This window comes from Cnephaeus nilssonii (assembly GCF_951640355.1).
Source record: "Cnephaeus nilssonii genome assembly, chromosome: 7".
In the NCBI taxonomy this organism is placed as follows: Eukaryota; Metazoa; Chordata; class Mammalia; order Chiroptera; family Vespertilionidae; genus Cnephaeus; species Cnephaeus nilssonii.
The window spans coordinates 57,831,674-57,846,567 of NC_137078.1; the positions used below are offsets into that span (position 1 = coordinate 57,831,674).

Below are 14,894 nucleotides of genomic sequence, written 5' to 3' on the forward strand. Positions count from 1 at the left end.
TGTTATTAATCTCCTTACCCCCCAATCCATTTTTCACATTATCCCTAGATTAGTGAATTTTGTCCCCCAGGAGACATTTGGCAATGCCTGAAGACATGTTTGGTTATTGTAACTGGTCCATGAGTGGGAGTGGGGTTTGGAGGGTGGGTGAAGGAGGAATGAGGGGATTGCTCCTGGCATCTTAGTTAGAGGACAGAAATGCTATGCTGCTAAACATCTTACAATGCACAGGACAGCTTCCATAATAAAGAATTTTCCAGCCCCAAATGTCAATAGTGCTGAGGTTGAGAAACCTTGCCCTAGATTGATTCTTCTAAAATAAAAATCTGCTTAAATACCTCAAAAACACACTATTTCTTTTAGGCAAATTTTTTGTATAAGGCTCATCTTTTCTTACTCCCCAGCCACATAGCATATACACTTATTGTCTGAATATGCCACATACTCCCTGGCTCCTGTGACTTGTCTGATGCTTGTAGCTTCTTCTTTTCTCGATTTCCTCGGGCTGGGTTGGGTGATTCTCCTGTGTGGTCACTTTTAGAAGAGCATGAATCACACAGAATTGTTGCTTATTTGTCTCTCCCATTCTACAGGGAGCATTGAGATCAGGAACTGAGTCTTTTTTTTTCTCAGAATCCTCAGCACCTAGTGCAATGCTTGTTACAGGGTAATGGATAAACTCAACCATGGCCCTCTCTCTTTACTCCCTTTCATGAGCCCTGCAAAGCAGTCAGATTCATTATTTTTAAATATATTTTTATTGATTTCAGAAAGGAAGGGATAGAGGGAGAGAGAAACATCAATGATGAGAATCATTGATCAGCTGCCTCCTACACGCCCCCTACTGAGGATCAAGCTCGAAACCCAGGCATGTGCCCTTGACCAGAATTGAACCCGGGATCCCTCAGTGTGCAAGCCAACGCTCTATCCACTGAGCCAAACTAGCCAGAGCAGTCAGATTCCTTCTTGAGCACAGTGGGGTTATTGCTGCCTTCTGACTTTGCATTTTTTAACCCTTTAACCTTATCTGAAATGTGATTCATATTTTTGTTTCCATTCATATCAGTCTCACCTGTTTAAGGCCCAGTTCAATTTTTAAAAAATCACAATGATTTACCAAACTTACCACATGTGCCAGGCCTGCATTATCTTAGTTCATCTTCAGCATTATCCCTATAAGGAAGGTAATGCTCCAATTTAACAGGTGAAGAAAATGATGCAAACAGCCCTGAGTGGCAGGTGAGGCAAGACATGCACACTAAACACATATTGTAGGCAGCTGGGCCATGACCCTCCCTGCTTGATTTTCCTGTCATCTCTGTTAGCATTTCTATCTTCTTCCGGAAGGCAGTTGGAGATCCTTTAGTCTGCCCCACAACTTTTATGTGTAAACTGCAAGTTATTTAGGGTAACACAGTTGATTAATGGTGGGAGCCAGACCTAAAATCCAGGACTCTAGATTTGAATGCTCTTTGCATTCACCAGTATCACACCCAGCACTTCTTGCTCAGTGTGAGATAAGTTGCAGTAATCCCCCAAGGCCAGGGTTAGTGGAGTCAGGGCAGGTGGGGCAGCCTCAGACCACAGTGACCTGAGCTGCAGAAGTCTGACCATGCATGGCTGAGGAGGGTTTTTATCCAAGGATTTGCAAGGGGAAAGGACTGGACTGTTTTAAGCTTGGGAGTGAGGAATAGATTTGATTTTTTTTAAAAAAATATATTTTTATTGATTTCAGAGAGGAAGGGAGAGGAAGGGAGAGAGAGAAATATCAATGATGAGAGGGAATCATTGATTGGCTGCCTCCTGCACGCCCCCCACTGGGGACTGAGCCCACAACCCGGGCATGTGCCCTTGACCGGAATCGAACCAGGAAACCTTGAGTCCACAGGCTGACACTCTATATACTGAGCCAAATTGGCTAGGGCTTGAACTTTTTTACATTTTTATTGATGAGAGAGAGAGAGAGAGAAAGAGAGAGAGAACACGAGCGTGTGGGAGAGAGCTTTGTTGTTTCACTTATTGATGCATTCATTGTTTGACTTTTGACTGGAGATGGAACCCGGAACCTTGGCCTATCTGGACAATGCTCCAACCAACTGAGCGACCTGGCCAAGGCTAGATTAGAATTTTTAAAAGCTCACTGTGGAGAATTAGAGATTGAGGTGATTGCAGAGTGACAATTTAAGAGGTTTGCGGTTCTTCAGGTGAGAGATGGTGGCAACTCCGACCATGTTGCTGAAATACTTGGAGAAACGAATGGACTGGAGTGATATTTAGGAAGTAAAATTGTCAGGATTTGGCTGGACGCAGCCTATGGAGAATGCATCTAAGCCATGGTGTGACCTTAAGGTACTTAAGCCTTAACTTGTTTCTTCATGAATAACATGAGGATAATCCCTACTTTGAGGAATTCTTAGTAAAAAAAAATGAAAAGTGCTGGACAAATGAAATATTAACAAACGTAAGTTCTTACGACTATTCCAAATACGTTTTTCTTAAATTTAAAAGAGCTCTTGAAATGCGGAATAGGTTGGATGTGAAGTAAGCTGTCAACGTTGGAAGATTTATTTCTTAAATTCCCGGTAGTCACACTCTCACCTCTTACTGGGTCGGGACAGGGGCAGAGGGCTCTGATCAATGCACCACGGCGCACAAAGACGCGGAGGGCACTCCACACTTGGCCGGGGCCAAGCTCAGGCTGAATCCTGACCATCTTTCTTTCTGCGCCGCGGACCTCTCATCCCCTAGGTCGGTGTTTGTAAAAGACGCCGTAACACCCGCCGAGGTAGAGGCGGGGGCGTGAGCGAAGCCGGATGCGGGCGTGGCTGGGAGGCTGGAGCGCTGGGTCGGGCGCGTCGGCGGTACCGCAGCCTCCGCGGTCCCCGCCCCCCTTTCCGGGGCTGCCACTCGGGACGTCACGAGGGGGGCGGAGCCGGCCGCGGGGAGGGGAGGCGAGGCAGCCGCGGGGAGGGGTGGGAGGCGGTCGCGTCGCCGAGCGCAGGCCGCGGCGGCCGCCGAGTACCCAGCTGCCGCAGAGAGCGCGGGGCCTGCGCCCCAACCACGATCGCCCCCTCGGCGCCCCTTCGTCCGCCCCCGGGCGCGCGCACGCCGGGGCCCCGCGGGGCTGGCCTCTGAGCCAGCAAGGCCGCCGATCGGACCCGCGCGGCGACCCGGAGCCCCCCGGCCCGGGCGCACACGGAAGTGGTGAGTGTCGCCGAGGGGAGGTGGGGAAGCCTGCGGCCGCCGCGGACGGAGCGAGCAGCGCGGGACCTTGGCGCCGGCGGGAGGCGCGGCCGCGGCTGTCGGTCCGTGCGCGCCGAGTGCCCCGCGCCGCCCGCGAGCGCGGCGCTGGACCGCGGGCCCGGGCCGGCGGAGGTGTGCGGGCGGGGGATTTCCAGGCGAGCGGAGCGTGCTGGCGGCGGGGAGGGCGCGGGGCCGGGGCCCGAGGCCGGGAGGGGAACGGGGAAGGCTGACCGCCCCCTCCCCTGGAGCGCACACCAAGTTTTCATCCACTCGCCCGGGGCGCGCTGACATCCTGTTTATACCGCCGGGGCTGCCGGCGCGGGCCGGAGGGCTCACGTCCCTCGTCGCCCGGAGAATGGGACCGCCAGCTCGCTGGTAGCATTGCCGGGGGGCGAGAGGAGGTTGCTTTCTGGCCTCAGGATGGAGGCTGAGGGTCGTAGCGGTTTTCCTCCTTCGCCCTGTCGGCGAGGGAAAGTTTCTGGGATGTGGGGCCGTATTCGCGGCGGCTGGTGGGTGTCGTGTGTGGACGCCGAAAACGCTCCCTCCTCTTTTGGGTTCTGTTGGGAACCAGGCCCTGGGCAGCCCCCAAGAAGGGCGCAAGACGCACCCGGAGGTAGAGGGCCAGGAAAGAGGGACCGAGAGAGACCGGGGGAGACCGGGGGACAGGGACTGAGAGAGAGAGACAGACCTAGGGAGTTGCACATCCTACTGTAAAAGGACTTACTAACTGAAACTGGGGCTCACTCCTCAGACCCCCTCCGCGCGGTGGTCAAGAATTAGAGAGACGTCGCAGGAAGAGTCAACTCCCCTCACAAGTCACTCTTCTAGGTTCCAGGGATGTGGGCTCCTTTCGTGTGTGTTTACCCAGGACCGGGGAGGGGGAGGGGCGAGGACTAGATGAAAGGTCTGATAATCGCCAGGTGTTGGTGCACCTTTTTTAAAAAAAACTGGATGTATATTCTCTGTGAATCCCTATGTGCCTCTGGGGAAGAGGACCTTGTCCTTCCTGCCGCTCCTTTTAATACGTGTCTAGGAGCTGCCTTCTGCCCCTGGTTGGATACATGTGATTAAGAGTCTCCTTTTCTGTTTAGAATCAGTTTTTCTCTTCGTTGCAGGCGTTTTTCTTTTTCTTTCTTTTTTTTTTTTACAGCTGTATAAAATTGTCATTACTTCTTTTGAGTGAGGAAAGCATTAACACACCCTTGCAGAGTTAAGCATACTGAGTATAATGCAGAAACAATTAGATGTGATCGTGGAGTATGATTGTTGGTTATTTTTTAAGAAAAGGATTCGAGTATGGCCATATGCACCGTGGGGGGAAATTTTTTTTTTTAAAGCGAGCATTTTATATTGATTACACCTTTGTTCTTTGTTTTCAAAACCCCATGTTGAGTTGTTTCTTGCTTTTGCTTTTGGTGACTCTGATGTTTTCCAAGACCTGAGAGTTGTTTTCACCGAAGGATCAATGTGTTCTTTTGTACTTTGTGGTGAAGGTTAATGGAGACCAGACACTTTGGGTACAATATGCTTTGTAATATGGAGAAAATGTCTCCTATATATAGATCCAGATCACATTTAAAGATGTCAGTACATCATACTTGAGTATTTGTGGGCATTATGAATATGATACTCTCAACCTCTTCTTAATTCTATATGTTATATTAACTAAGCAATTTCACTGTATCTTAGTTTCAATAAATAGCTGCAAAATGTATTTTTTAATACTATAGTGTGACACTCTGCGTTAAATAAAAGTCAGTTTAAATAGTTTCCCCAGTCTATAATATACTAATTATTACTATTGGGAAATGATGATAGAGGGTGACTACATTATACATATGTAGATAAAATAATTCAAACATTTCCTAAAATATAACTACATTTCAATTTACAGTCGTAATTTGGGTAGTTTTAATATGATTTTGGCCAATGCTATATTTCTGATCATTTGGCATCTACCCTTTACAGATTTAAGTTATTAGGGGGAATTAGATTGCAAAATCTTTTCCATTCAGGCATGCGCTAAAAAGCTGGTGAAAAGAATGAATTTTGAGGGTGGAGTTGCTTTTGCAGGAATAGAGGCTCAGATTAAATAGCATGAAGAAACTTAAACTGCGTGTCTGTAATAGGATTGTGAGGTTGGCCAGTTTAGATTCTGGGTTCACAAACACTAGGGTCAGACAATAAATTCTAGTAATATTCTAAAGTTATTCGATTTCTTCTGAATCGCTTTAAGTAACACATATTTGGATAGAAACCCAGCTGAAGCAAGTATTGAGAACATATGTAGGTTTATATGTACTCAGTCTTATACAGGGCACAGTAGGTATAATTGCATTAATAAGGTTTACTAGCAAAGAACAAGATCTGTTTTCTAACTCCTCTGATAAGGATTTTTCCCCCTAAACACATACATTCATTTTATATATCTTTATTATGTATATCCTTATATTGTTATAATGAGGTTGATATGCTTTTAGATTCATCCTCTACGATGTGAATATTTGTACAAGGAGATTTTCTTACTCATTTCCACATTTTAAGAAATGGTTTTCAGTGGATGGGGAATTGGTTAATTACTGAATCTTGCTGAGCAAGCAGCATCTGATGCACTGTGGTTTATTGTGGCTCAGTGGTATATGGGGCCTTGTCATAGAGATGCCAGAAGGAGCATCACAGATTCTTTTAGACCAGTGTTTCTCAACTGGGTATGATTTTTGGGTCCAATGAGATATTGGTAGTTTCTGGAGACATTTTTTGTTTGTTTGTTTTTTTGTTATAACTTGGTGGCGGTAGGGAGAGGGGACAGCAGTATTACTTCTACACAGTGGGTAGCAGAGAGGATGCTGCTGCTAAACATGAATGGGGCAGCCCCTGACAACATGTCAGTAGTGCTGGGCTTGGGTAATCCTGTTTTGGAATGCCAGGTAGGAAACGAGAAGATCCAGGCTTCTGTCATGGGAAATTGTTTCACTTCACACTCCTGTAAAATGGAATTAAAAATCTTCACCGTGGCCATCTCACGAATGTGTTGGCAAAAATCAGATAAATAATGCATGGAAACTGTGAGTGCAAACACAAATTGTAACTATTATGAAGACAAGATATTTTAAAATAAATGAGTTGTTACATGTACTGGTTGTTGAGGAGGAAAGGGGTTAAGGCAATATGTTGAGAAGATTGGATGGTTTGGTATTGAGTTTTTTTGCTGTTCTTTTTTTTTTGGATAAAGGATTTTTAAATGTAGTTTTCTTATTAGAACATCCACTTTTTAGCTCTATAATTTCTTTAAACATAAAGATGATTTTCTCATAACAAGAGGGAAAACTCACTGTAGAAAAATTAGAAAATTTAGGAAAGTTAGAGGAGAAAAGTCATTGTGGTCAACTCCCTTCCCCATTAAGCACAATCAAGCTCTTACCAATTTCTTTTAAGAGTCATTAAAATTGGAAAGTTAATGATGGGAAAAGGGGGAGCACTTGGTGACCCAGGAAGGTGCTATTTGTTTCTATGTTCTTCATTTTATCCTCCTTAATGACTACCATGTCAGATAAATTCAGTTAAAAGAGACAGAGAAATTGGCTCATTGCTTTTATACTTTGCAGGCTACCCTCCAAGCCCTGTTCTCATTAGGCATGTTGTTTCCCCTCTGCTTCTTGTTCTCCCCTGCACTGGGCTAGGTGTGCCACTATTGCTTCCTGTCTTGAAAACCCTATGGTAACGTGGGGTTTTAAATAGCTGCCATGTTGAAATAATCGGGTTTCAGGGGCAGGAAGCCACTTTCCTATGAGTATTCTTCCTTCTGAAGTGCACTAACTTTTTTAATCAACAAGAGAGCATACAACATTAAGTTCAGTTCTGTGATCTATTTACTTCCAAGGTTTTATGACCTATGATTCTTAACAACTGGCAGTGGCCATAGATATTTTCCCTGGTGCTCTGTGAATAAATTGCTCAGTCAAGAGGCAAGATCTGCTTTAGAAGCAAAATGAAAATTTCTATTGATTGATGAGAGAGAGAGAGAGAGAGAGAGAGAGAGAGAGAGAGAGAGAAACATCTTATTTGTTCCACTTATTTATACATTCATTGGTTGATTCTTGTATGTGCCCTGACCAGGGACTGACCCCAGAACATTGCCGAATTGGGATGATGCTTTAACCAACTGAGCCGCCCAGCCAGGGCACAAAATGAAAATTTCTTTGTCTACTCTGGCCAGAAGATAGAGCTGGTCTCTGTTGGAATATGTTTATCTTTAGTAACTGAATTTACTTAACATAATATTCACACAGCACTTGGTTCATATATTCATTCAGTAAATACATATTGAGCTCCTGCTGTGAGTCTCAAAAGAACAAAGGCAAAAATCCTTGCCCTTACAGAGTTTACAGTCTAGTGGAAGACCCTTGGGCCTGTTCATTCAGTGTTTCTCAGTTGCAGATTTTACACATTCAACTAAGAAAATCTTACTTAGTGGTTGTAGAACGTTTTCTAGAAACCTTCATGGCATTCCTTAAGTTTGAGGACTAATAAGTAGTCCTCCCCCCCCCCCCTTTTTTTTTCTTTACACACTAATTAACTCATTCTTTGTATATACAAACATCCCTTGGGTACCTACTAAGTGTCTGGCACTGAAGAGAAGTTAACTCTGCTTGGAGCAAGTGGTGGGTGGAGTAAGAAGCTGCTGTCAGGATTGCAATAGGACAAGCTCAAAGAATAGGTTTTCTTTAGAATGAAAACCAGTGAGGAATCTGGTCCACAAAGTTATTTTACACTTGATCTTAGCCAAAAGGCGAAGTTATTTTAACCCTTCAGGGAAAGTTATTTAAGAGTGATCTGTGAGAGGAGGCTGACTCTGAGAAACCTAAAAACGAGCTGTGGCTTGCAAAGAAGGCAGTAATAACTTGAGCCCAGTTGGGAAAGACTAAATCAGGTTAACTTATTATACCTGTAGAGAGATCAGAGATTGATTCATTGTATTTATCCTTATTTTTCATAATCTGTGTTTTTGGAGGCTCTGGAGCCAAACTGCTTGGTTTGATCCCAGCTGTGAGAATGTGGGCAAGTAACTTTTATTTCCTTACTCATCAAATGAAGATGAAGATGGCACCCACCTCTGAGATCGAGGATTGAATGACTGACTACACCTAGAGATTTTGGAATAGTGCTAGGCACAAAGCTAACGTTGTTGGTTTTTTGTTGTGTGTGTGGTTTTTTGTTTTTTTTTTTTGTATTGGTGAACAGGCTGTGTATTAGAAAAATAAAGAGCTCAAATTATATTAAGAATGCTTTTTAAGATTGTAGGGAAGTGCAACCCATAAATGCAAACAGAGTGATGGACAAATTCTCTATTAGGTAGGCTTCAATTAGAAATGGATAAATCATAAAAGTTTAGGCACTTAAAGAAGGCAGTTTCTCAAGTCTAGAAGAGTATATTATATAGCACCTAAAGTGATAGATAAATTAGGTTTTACTCTGTTTTTAAGGAAAGATGAGAAACAAAGGTGCCTTTAATTCAACTTTAAATGCCACCCAAAGTATATAATTTGGTAGGAATGTACTAGAGTTTCTTGGAAAGTTAATAGAAAGATACTGTGTTGCTGTCACTGATTCTTAGCAAGGTTGGACTGTTGGTAGGGGAGTACATACATACATGTTTGTAAAATGGTGTCTTCAGATTCTTGTGGAAATAAAAAAAAAATCTTATAAATCAGATAATGTGCCAGGGACTCGTAAATATATAGTCAGTCTCCCCTGAATGCTGTTTTATCAGTTTCTATTTCTGTGTATGTATTGTGCTTTCCTAAAGCATGGTTTACCCAAAATATAAAATTGTACAAAAAATCGTTTTTTTTCTACTAATCATATTTTAAATATGTCTTTAGTTATTTCTCTGATGTTTATGTTGCACTTACTCATATTTTCTCAAGAACAGTAGTTGCCACCTGATTGAAAAAGAACTCTCGATATTCTATTTCCTCTGCTTTGATAGCAAAGGAGTTAACTGTCTTTTCCTTGTCTTCCCATTTGAGAAGGAAAAACACAGTAAAACTCCCTAATTTGTATTTGGGGGAGCAGTAGGTGGGGGAGTTCAGTTCAAATGGTGAACAGGTTGACCTTTAGGTATTTTTTATTAAAAAAAAAAAAAAAAACCCTACAATAAACCCTCAGTTTTGTGAACCTCAATTTAATGAACTTCAGATTTAACAGACAAAATTTCTGGTCCATATGTCATATGTGAAAATTAACACCCTTTTAATTTTAAAATGCTTTTAACCAAGATTTGTTTATAATTAAATTAACAGGTTATTTTTTTGTTATTCACTATTATTTTGGACATATAGATCATATGTTGGAAAATATACTAATAAATATTACATATGTACAACTATAGGCTATGTATTTAAATCCAAGAGTCACCGCTCCTAAACAATGTTCAGCGAATGATTAGCACCTGATCACATTGCATCTCCAGTGGTAATTGGTTCTGGTAATTGGTTCTGTTGTTTCCTGGTGTAACTTCCTGCAGCAGTTTGAATGGTGCCAGCTGATGTTCCCTGTGTGATGCCCCAGCCAGTATTTGTTTCCTCGGGGTGACTGGTGAGTGAACGTATTTACTAGGCCTATAAATTTAAAATTACAGGAACACATATGGAAAACTTCTCTGTGAAATTAAACCTTTCACACAAATGTATCTACATAAGCAAAAACAGGTGAACTAATTTGTCAAATTGTTAACATATGCATTCGGAAAACCTACTTTGTTGTATAACAGACTTTCAGCTTTTAACGGACACCCCCTCGATTGAATTAGTCCATTTCATCAAGGTTTTACTGGGTTTTCAGGTACATTGGGTAAATCAGACAAGTTTGGAAGTATGAAGTAGAAATAGATAAGAACAATTTGTAATTAATGCCGCTCTGGTTTTTAATGGTGGTTTAAAGGGCATTAGAACTGACAACAGTTTCTTCAGTTAAGCACAATTATATCTGCAGGCTTATTTGCACAGTTAATTGGCCCAGACTGTAGCAAAGCTGTAATTTACAGCAATTTTTTCAATTAGTAGAATTTAAAGTAATCTTTTATGTTATGGTAATAAGAGAAAAGACAAAAGAAAAGGAAATCTCAGGAGAAAACAGTCTGCCAAGTGTATATTTTCCCACTGAAAAATCTTGTTATTAAACACAGAGAGGCAGACAGCTGCGATTCATATCATAACGAGGCACACTTTTCTTTGCCAAGTACACCTGCAAACCTACCAGTATTTTAGGGCTAATTTACAAAACTGACTTAAAAAAGTAGGGTGTGCATAATGCCTAAATTTAAAATCTGACTGATTTTGTTTAGTTAAAACCATTTTGTAAAACTTTAGGTTAATCACTGTATATCAGCTATCTAATTGGGAAAATCATTTGACATACATAATGCTGGTGTCTCCAAAGAAACCCATCTTTTTAGTCTTTTAGAATGACCATTCATGAAGATGGGTTAGAAGTAGGAGGGGGAGGTCAGAGGAAACTGGACTCGCCTGAACATAAATTGTATGCTCACTTGATGTAGATTTAGAAAGTAGGTCACTTGTGATGCACAAATTGGTGGAGATAAAAACGCTCTCAGGTTTTTTGTTAACGGTTATCTACAGACCACTATTATGTGAGCACAAGAGAGGCCTGCTTCCTGCCCTCGGGAAGCTTCTTTGCTAGTGGAAAACACAGTAATTCAACAATTATACACCTATTACAATTATATTAAGTACCAGGAGAGATGTTTTAGTTTGCTATAAAGCAGAGGTGGGGGGCAGTAAAAAGAGGGGGTCTTTGTGGTACATTTTTTTTACATTGAAATTTGAAAAGTGAAAGAGTTAGGATAAGAATGAGGAAATTTTCCAGCCAGAAGAAACAGCATATGCAAAGGACCTGAGGCAGAAATCTTAAGGGTGAGAGTTGGCCAGACCAAGAGGGTGAGGAAGTTTTCCAGCCAGAGGAAACAGCATGTGCAAAGGACCTAAGGTGGATAACACGCTGCCACCGGAGCAGGGAGGACAAAGATGCAGGCTGCTGAGGTAGGGAGGAACTTGATCAAGCAGAGCCCTATGGACCATATTACTTTGGGCTTTATCATAATACTAGAGGCCCAATGCACGAAAATTCGTGCAAGAGTTGGCCTTCCTTCCCCTGGCTGCCGGCACCGGCTTCCCGCCGGCACCCGGGACCCAGGCTGCTTCCCTCCTCTGGCCGGCTGCAGGCACCCGGGGCCCGGGCTGGCTTCCCTTCGGCCCCAGCTTCATCAGGAAGGACATCTGAAATGATGTCTGGAAGAGGTCTGGTCTAATTAGCATATTACCCTTTTATTATAGTTAGGGGAAATTGAGGCTTTAAAACAAGGCATGACATGATGGAACTTGAGTCATTGTATGAAAGAAAAAAAGGGATCCCACTCCCATCACTACTCTCCTGGGAGCACCTTGTCCCCCTCCCTCCCCTCTCTCCCCCCCTCCTCCCCTCTCTCCCCCCCTCCACTCCTGCCTAATGCCTTGAAAGCCTTCACTGCCTTCCACTTAACCCATTTTTTAACCTTTTAAACCTGACAGCCACCTCCACACTTTTGAGATTGCTTCGAGAGAACTTCGTGCTGTCACATTTTGACACCTTTTTTTGCACTTATTATCCAAAATATTTGATACTGCTAAACACCTCCTTCCTGGAAGATGTCCTGCAACCCTGCTGCTGTCTGCTTTCAGAGACACAATACTTCTCTCCTTCCTGTCTGTGTCTTTGCTGTTCTCTTTGGTGTGCCTTCTCTTCCTTTCATCTCTCTCTGGCCCTCAGTGAGGACTTTCCTAAAGGTTCTGTGCGTGGCGGATCTCATTTGTTCCTAAACTGTGCAGGTTATGACCTGCTTTCACTTGAGCTCCAGTTGTTCCTTTTATTCACATTCCGTCTTCACTCCCTACCTCCACAGATACTAGTTGAGGAGCATCAGGCGCTATTCAAAGCAGGGGGGACTCTGTGGGGAATAAGAGGCAAGGCCTCTGTCATTAAGGAGCCACCATTCTAAGATGTTAAACATGTCAATAAATGGGGTAATTTCAGGTGGTTATAAGTGCAATAAAGAAAATAGTAAGGTAATGGGTAGAGAATAATTCGGTGGGTGGGAGAATGCTCACTCTGAGGAAGTGACACCTGAGCTCAGATCTGAGTGATGGTTAGGAGCCAGGTCATGTCATGATCTGGAGGAAGGGTCCAGGCAGAGGAAACAGCAGGGGCCTCGGCCCCATTTGGGGTGGGGGTGAGCTTTCCGGGTCATGCTGGACTGCCTCACCTGGATGCCTTTGGACACTGCCCGTTTAACTGCTTCAAAATTGATATCTCTCTTTCTCACCCAGCCATACCAAAGGGGGGTTTCTTTGTTCCTCTTAACATCTCTGACCACCACCCTCAAAGCCTTAGATCAGTGGTCAGAAAAGTTTCTCTGTCCAGGGAAAAACAGTAAATATTTTCAGCTTTGAAGGTCATGCTTTCTCTGCTACCTTTATGCAATTCTGCTGTTGTGGAACGAAAGCAAACATAGACAACATGTAAACCAACGAGTGTGGCTGTATTCCAATAAAACTTTAGGCATGGACACTGAAGTTTGAATTTCCCGTTGAAACAAACAAAATATTATTTTCCCCCAACTATTTAAAAAGGTAAAAATTTGTAGAGCTTCTTGGTGGCAGGCCAGATTTGGTGGCCAGAATTTGCTGTCTGGTGCCTTAGAAGCATCTTGATCTCTCCCTTTCCTTGCCCCGCACCCCACATTCAGCAGCTGGCCATGCCTCTCAGTTCTCCCTCCCAGCACATTGCAGCTTTGCCTTCTCACCATTCCCTGCCACTGATCCAGCTTTTTTTTACTTGGGTGATTGCAGTAATTTAGTCTCCCTGCTCCAGCATTTTCAGTCTCCTCCACACAGACATTGACATAGAATTTCCTGACCGCCAGCCTTTGGAAGCCCCTATTGCCTACCGAAAACAGTCCAAACTCTATCTTAATGTGGTATTAAAGGCTCCATGTGCTAAGACTTTCACTTTTCAGCTTATTTTCCTATTTCTCTCCTTCTACACTGTGCCAAAATAGTTTATTTACTGTTTTGCATTTGACCCACAAACATTTCTCATATTTTTCTACTTTCTTCTCTTTTAAAAATGTACTTATGCCTCATGCTCTCAATCTGTGAAAATTCTATAACGTTCAAGGCCCCTTCAAATGTCCCTGACTCCTCCCTCCTACCCCCAAAGGGAGGTCTGCATACACATAGTACTTGGGTGGTGTGGGGTCCTCTACCTGGGGCATCATGTTCTGCCTGTACTTCAGTTCTTTTGTAGACTTACTTCCACTGTGCAGTCCCAAGGTCCTTGTGGTCAGGACTTTGTCTCGTTTATTATGTCCCCTTTCATAGTAGGCTCATGAGTGTTTATTGAATAAATGCTAAGTCCTCTGTGGATATGTACAGTTTGTAGAGGTTCAAAGTGGGAACATTTTACTGAAGGGAGTTTGGTGATATTAAATCCTTGATTCTTATATAAAGTAGTATAATTTTGTGAAAGATCACCAAGTATTTTGGAAGACTTTGGTGGTATTCTTGGTCCTGTCAGTGGCTCAGGTAAATAAGTTCAGGCAAATTATTGATGTTTTCCTTTAGGAATTTGTGTGTTTCCTTTTATAAAAAAAGAGTGCACTTGTTTTAGGTTGCTTTTTCTTACAATAATCTCCCTGCCTTAGTCTCCTACCAGATCACTTGTCACATGTATTAAGTTCTCCTTTTAATGAGTTGTTCTGTTGTATATGTCTTTTGTATTTATATAGATAGCTTCAACTTTTTTGGGGTGACAGAAATATGAATAAATAAATACTAGTCCCTTGATTTATTCAACTTAAGGTAACGAGATGATAAAAGGTAAATATCTTGGGAGAAACAGAAAAAAGGCTCTGGGGCAGTATTAGAATCATGATGTGGGTCTTGTGGGAAGTGAGAAGTGTTTTATAAGTGTCTTGCAGTCTTGTGCTTGGGGTGTGTAGCACACCTTCCCAAATGGAAAGGACAGGGAGAAAGAGGATGAGACTCAAGGTTAGTAAGCTTTCCGTGGCAGTTGATGCAGGTGCTTTGCATTTGATACTTAATTTAATCTTTTAATAGCCAGAGAGTTGCATCTTAATTGCATCATTTTCTAGATGAGCAGACAAAGCTAATGGCAGAGCTGGAATTCAAATTTGAAGCTCTATGGCATCAAAACAAAAAACAAAAACTCTTTTCACTCGTTTATTCCTTACTGAGATGTAATTGGAAAACCCTTCTACTTTTAAAAAATCTTCTTTCTACTGTCTTGTCACTCGTCTTTTTTTTTTTTTTTTGGTGACATTGGGATTTAAAATGAGAAATTCCATAGGGAATTTCTATCTTGTTTTTCAGCCTAATGCTTCTGAAGCAGTTTTAGGCTCTTGGAGAGTTGCCTCTGTGCACCTGTATTGTATTTGGTATTATTAGATGCTTGCGAAGTAATAAAGAGGATCTGAAAGCATTTGTCGGGGATGAGGGCCAGTTGTGAGGGGGTGGGTGGTGAAACAGGCAGTTGGGTTCATTTAGCCTATTTTCTTGTGAAATATGTTCGACATT

At 42.7% G+C, this 14,894-nt stretch overlaps 1 protein-coding gene across 1 annotated transcript in view; it reads left to right on the forward strand.

The window, feature by feature from the left end:
- Positions 1-2,965: 2,965 nt before the first annotated feature.
- JAK1 (Janus kinase 1) overlaps positions 2,966-14,894 on the forward strand; it is a 131,546-nt gene continuing 119,617 nt past the window's right edge. Inside the window, exon 1 of the mRNA XM_079777011.1 lies at positions 2,966-3,204. The gene's annotated coding sequence lies outside the window, so the exon portion shown is untranslated. The remainder of the gene's footprint in view (positions 3,205-14,894) is intronic.